The sequence below is a fragment of the Anopheles coluzzii genome, chromosome X (assembly GCF_943734685.1).
Source record: "Anopheles coluzzii chromosome X, AcolN3, whole genome shotgun sequence".
Taxonomy (NCBI): domain Eukaryota; kingdom Metazoa; phylum Arthropoda; class Insecta; order Diptera; family Culicidae; genus Anopheles; species Anopheles coluzzii.
Window position 1 is genome coordinate 8,578,682 of NC_064669.1, and position 6,446 is coordinate 8,585,127.

The window sequence follows — 6,446 nt, forward strand, 5'->3', positions numbered from 1 at the left end:
CGGCAAGGTCTGTCACCTAGTCTCAAATCCTGGAGAAAGTCCAGATTTTACGATGTTACTATAATCTAGTTTGATGTTTGATGGTCTCACCGTGGTAATGCCAAGGAAGTCCAACAGTGCAGTCTACAGTACTTGAGCTGAAAACAGTGGCAGTTCTTTCTCAAAACCATCGAATCTATTGGTTTCTAGAACATAACATTACATCAAGACGAACAAAATACTTATTGTCTGGAGAATAACTAAGTAGCCCAACTATTCTCTGTTAGGTTGTGCTTTCGGTAGTGGTATCTCAAATAACTCATGAAACTTAAATTATATCAATGAATTTCAAATAAAAATGTATTCCTTACAGTTTTGAACCATCTTGAAACTAAACAGGCTGTGGCGACTACAAATAAGAAATTATAATGATAATAAAAGTTACTCATACACTAACACGCTCGACTCTTTACTAAATCTCCTGCACAAAGCTTCCAATTAGACGCCTTCGCCTCGTTTACCCTCGCGTGGGATTCATTTTGACAACGTTCATTTAGTGTTTTCGCTTCTTTCAACACAGAACAAAAACCTTTCTTTGAAAGTGCACTGCAGCGTTACCGCACAAGTTGACTACATTTCCACTCGGTGTTATTTCTGGGCCATCTGGGCCCATCCCTTCCTTGACCGTTTGACGTCAGCGTCAGTACATTGGAAGTAGCGCACTTGTTTCATGCTCATTTGCAGAAAACAAATTGCAAACCATTGCCTCGCCACATTATCTCTCTTCTCCTCTTCGCAGCGCTTCCCAAATCTGTAAGTAGTTCATGCTTATTAGTGTTATTATTGTTTTGTACTCTACCGCCCTTGACTTACACGGTCGCTTGGCCGTCGCCGAAACACCCGTGGCCTGCGGGCCCCGGGACTAGCAGCTACGAAAACTGTCAACGCCGTCGCCGCCGCCGACTCCGCCTTTGATCGTGACTCTAATAATCAAAGAAACAAGAGCATCGTCGCTGTGCTTTTCACTCTCTCCAGCCCCTCCCCACCGCAATCCTCACAACGCTGTCATTAGCTCGCAGGCATACCAGCGCCCATTATGGCATGACAATTTTTCCCCAATCCGCCCTGGCTCGACCATCCCGATTGCTGCTCGAGCTGTGTCAATCTAATCTGCCGACTGGTCAGAACCTTCTTCAGTGTGGCGGCCAAAACCTCGGGATGGAAAATTAAATGTGAATGTTTCGTTTGAAGTTTCTCTTTACAACGCCCCACACACACACCCCGGATGGCAGCACCATTTTCTTACTATCGTTTTTACTTCGGAGTGCGGACGGATCTCACCAGGTCCGTGGTGCTCCCGCTGGCGACGCACCCGACGGCTACTAGCTGCTGAAACCTTGCAGCCATTCTCTGCGCGTGTTTGTGAGATTCGTTTGAGTTCAATTTTGTTTTTCGCTTTATGTGTCGCTGGTTCGTGTTGTAGCAACTTATTACTCCCCAATGCTCCTACACTATCCTGACGAATGCCGAAGCAACTAATTGCATAGAAGTTCGGAAGTTTGGGAAGGAGCATGCTTCTGATTCCAAAAGACTAACGACGGATTGCGGCAAGCCTTCCGTGACTTTCGCCGAGGTTTGTTGGTTGACCTGCCGTGTCTGTTTATTCTTTGTTTTTTACTTTCTCCAAAATCCGGCTGAGGTTTTGCGGATCTTCCTGAGTGCTGAGATGTAGCGTTTTTTTTTTTTTTAAATGGAAAGTCAAGTTCCTAAGGCTCGATAAATTCAAAACTCAACCTCAACATGACACCATACGTGCGCAGCAAATTGGGAGCAGAAGAGCAAGTACATTCTAATACGGATGCAGTATAACACCCGGCTGGCAACAAGCTTTGAGCAGTGAAGTCAGTTACAAACCCATTATGCTCGCCATCAAGTGGTTGCGCGCATCGGAACCAGGTCCATTTACGCGTCCACACGATCCGCTCGATGGCGGTGTCATCGGTGATGGTTATGGCAGCTATAAACAATAGCAATACTTGTCGCCCGTCAATTGCGAGCGCAACAAACCACTAGCGCGCACACTTTCTGCCCGAACGAGGCCAGTCGCCGCTGCAGATAGAGCTGCCACCACTATTAATTGTTATGTTTATGTTATCCCATCTCCCTTCGTGTGTGTGTGTGTGTGTGGGAGGGGTTCTGTTTGAATTTCCTACCATTCAGTAGCATGTTCCGCATCGCTTCCGCAGATTGCAATTTACCTTTCCATTCTTTTACATCCTCCTCGTTCTCTTCGTCGGGATGTGCAACCGACGCTTACTTTTTACATCCACCGAACTGGACGCACTCGTTTGGCCAAACTGGACGCAACACACTAACCGATCCGTAGCGCTAAAACTGTACACGAAAACACAGGACCTAAACACACACACACACACACACCCGGAGAGATGTAAAGATGCGGTAAAAGCATTAAATGTAACACTTTACTGCATGGGGTTCCGGGACCCCTGCCCGTTTGAAACAGAAATCGTGCTCGAAGGACCATTTGGCCGCGCGCATCTTCAGCTTTGGCGTCTGCCAGCCTGCCAAAGGATATTGCGTCTTTTTTCGCCCCTGAAGATGGATGCTGGCGCTTGGGCTAACGTGCAAAAACACGGGCCTACCATGGATTTTGGTTTTCTTTTTTGTGTGTGCTACTGTTATACCTCAGGAGTATCGTGCACTGCGTGCTGCTGCAAGCAGAACACTTGCCTTAGAACTTGTTTGCATGAGCATCGCATGTGGTACACATGTCCCGATAAGCACGTACGGGAGGTTTTTTTTTTTTTTTAGGGTTATTCTGGAAACTCCGGCATGTTGGAAGTTGCAAAATTGTTTCTGCCCAACCCAACATCAACTCCCGCCAGCATCCAGCAATGATGGCACTGATTGACTGTCTACCGAACAAAAGCATTCCAATGGGGTCCTGGCAACCGATCGATCATGGGTAAGCACAGAGTAAATGTAAATATCCCACACAAAGCGGCACCGGCGCTGGCGCCCCGTCGGCAAACCAATCAAAAGGACGAGCGGTTTCGTAGAACTATTTCGCATACAAAAAACGGTAGTTAATTTCATGGAAATAATCATATGCATGGCGCGCATCGATCGATTTATTTCGCTGCAATGCGATCGTCCAATCAGCTTACTTATCAATCTTCACAACAATCGAGCCGCCATCGGGGCAGATGGTTGCGGAGAATTCTCGCACTATGCTTTGTGTGTGTGTGTGTGTGTGTGTGTGTGTGTGTGTGTGTGTGTGTGTGCTTACAGGTATTCACGCTCAAAGCCACGAGCAGTGAATATCTGCAAGTATGCTGGGCATTATCCATTTTCCCCCATGTCCCCTTGCGTGCCCCAGCAAGTCCTTTCATTGGGGGGTGGAGGGCAGGCATTTTGTTGGTCAATCCATCTTCATAAAAGACTAGCTCGGTCGCGTAATTCGTGCCGTGCCTATTATGGTTAATATTGCTGCGGCAGATACACACACACACACACACACACACACACACACACACACACACACAAACACAGCATTGTCCCGTAAACGAGCGCTTCGCACAAACACGAACCCGATACAAGCAGCTACATCCGACCCAAGCGGCAAAATGAACGTGGCAGCGAGAAAGGGAAAGCGATAGCGGGGCGGTGGCGGAGACGCTTAAACCGCAAATTGCAAAGCGAGAGGCGCGGCCAGAGAGTGCGTCAAATTTTTGGAGCGGTGGAACTTCATTACATCTAAATGCCACCTGGAAATGTCTATTGGTTCGTCTAATAGTCTATATCTCTCTCTCTGTCTGTCTGTGTGTGTGTGTGTGTGGACTGAAGGGTGGTTTACGGAAAGGTAGAAAAGCGGAAGCAATTTTCTTCCCTCCCCAAGAGCGAGACAAAGCGCGCGCGCGCACACACACACACACGGGAAGGGGAGTCCCCCGCGGAAGGGAAGGGACGACTGATTCCCGGAGAATGGCGCAAGATTAAAGCAATATTTATGTGATTACATTTGGAATATTTATATCTTTGACAGCGATTGCGAACTGTTAACGCCGATGAGGTTTGCTGCAAACGCACACTCACACACACACTGGAAGGCGGCAGGAGGAGGGAAGGGATGGTTGTAAAGCAAGCGGCAGGCAAGTAAATAACCGCGTGCGGCGACACTGGGATGCAAAATCGTAAAGGACTACGGCTATATGCCCGAAAATGTGCCACTGGAATGGGGCGGGGGTGGAGAAGGTGCCCGTACCGAGCGAGAGGAGGAGCTGGGTGCAAGCGAGAAGAAATTCCGGAAAATGGTTGTGCGGCAGCACGATGGAGCGAACGAACGAGACAGCCAGCCCGAACGAGAGAGAGAGGGAGAGAGAGTGCCTGAACAAACGATACCAAGAAAGGGAGCGTGCGCACTTGCGGTTCACGTTGCAAAAGTGCGCCTGAATGGTAGGCAGCCCGTACGCCATTTGCCAGATTTCTCCACCGTGGTGGGCGCTGGTGGTGGTAACGGTGGTGGCAGCGGCGAAGTTAAAGGGCTGTCCTCAGGAGAGTTCGATGAGGCCTGCACCGGACGGGATGGGTGGGTTGTGGAAAGCAACAAATAGCGTAGACTCCACAATGAGGCGGGGGGGGGGGAGGAGGTGTTGGGCAGGTAGAAGGGGGTGAGTTCCCGGAACAGACACACAGAAACAGCAGTACAGCTAAAAGTGGCTCTTAAAAAGCGATTGCGAACCCGCTCTCTCCTTCCTACTCCCCCGGAGTTTCCACGTTTGTCACTGTGCGCCCGAATGGTAGGCAGCCCGTACGACACGCCATTGCACTGCACGGCTGCGCGAACCAATCCCAACCTTCTCGCTTCCGTTGCCGGAGCCCTGCTTTCCAACGACCGCACGGCGAACCGGATACATAGTAACCGTCGACACACACACATGAGTTGGCCACGGAAGGGCAGAGCTCCACTCCCACGCCAACAAGCAGGAATAGTGCCCAGCGAACCCGTCGAGTAAAGCTTTTACCACCGCTCCTTTCGCTTTCCTTCGGGGCAGGAGGGGTTTTCTCCGGAGGCGATTCCATCCGGGCAATCCGGGAACTATCGCTCCGCGTTCGGTTTGTCGTACGTATTTTGTCTTTTATTGGTTTTCAGTGTGTTTCTTTCTTCTTCTTCTTCTTCTTCCCTCTTTGTGAGCTCCTGGTTCACCATTAGGGTGCCGTGCATTGTGCATTGCATTGCCGCCCTTAGGAAGGCGCTGTGGTACGGATGATTAATAGGTAAATTGTGCTAGTAATTACTGGCGGGCGTTCCCTGCGCTCGCTGTCTTTCAAGCGCTTTTTGCACAACCCACTGCACAAGCTTAATCGCAGTGGAGGCAGTTAAGAGCTAGTGGCAAACGGCGTTCCTTGCGAAACGCAACATCAACAATTTGATCACAACAATCGAAATATAAAAAAAGAGTCCACTGGTAAGATAATAATGCTATTTCGAGAGTTATGCTTTAATTTCTGTGTGATATAGCTAGGAGCAAGACGTCATTAATTTCTCAAGCTAAAGCTACTGGCTCTGTGGCTCCATCTGGGAAGGATAGAAAGTAACGAACTGCCAAAATACTACCCTTTCTATACTATTTCCCAGCCAAATTACTCTATCTCTTATTGTACTGCTAAGGTAACATCCATTAATTACGTAATTTTCGTAGCTTTAGTATACAACCATTGAGGTGCTTTAGAGGTAGATGCAATCAAAGATGCTGCAAAGAGCTGTACACAGTACAATTCATAACATTATATTTATTTGAGGAATATATAATTCGAATAAATATCACCTTGTTGAGTTGTTTGCGTTGTTTTATCAAATTACAAAACCAAATTCCAAATTACAAGTAAGCGATTGACGATGATTTTTCTGTTTTCTTGCCTTCCTTCTGCTTTGATACGTTGTATTGACTAGCTTTCAGGTGAGTTTTCAAAACAGTTGCAAGCGAAATGGCATTTTTCCCGTCAAATCGAATAAGTAATTCCAAAAGAATGAACCTTATTGAACCTTTGATGAGAGTTTATTACAATCGGCTTGATCGCGGTAGTCGAACGGAAAGTAACATAGAAAATTGAACGTAGTTATTTAGATTTCATTACACTTTGATGCATATAGGACTGCTAAAAAGCTTCCAAAAGTTGATAGGCGAGTACCGCGATCAGGCCGTGAATGTCTCCATTTTGTACCGTCACGTTATCGTTGGATGCCACCTAGTACGCTCTCAGCATCGCTCCCTGCATTGTAAGCAGCATTGTTTCTCAACTCGTACCAAAACCAATCAAAAAAAACCCAAGCAATGAAACAGCAAACTCGATTGCGCTCAGCTTCGTTCACCGTACGTGTTTGTTTAGTTGACGCGTCGACATGTCGTTCCCTTTTTCACCGGGCCCAACATTTCACAAACCAT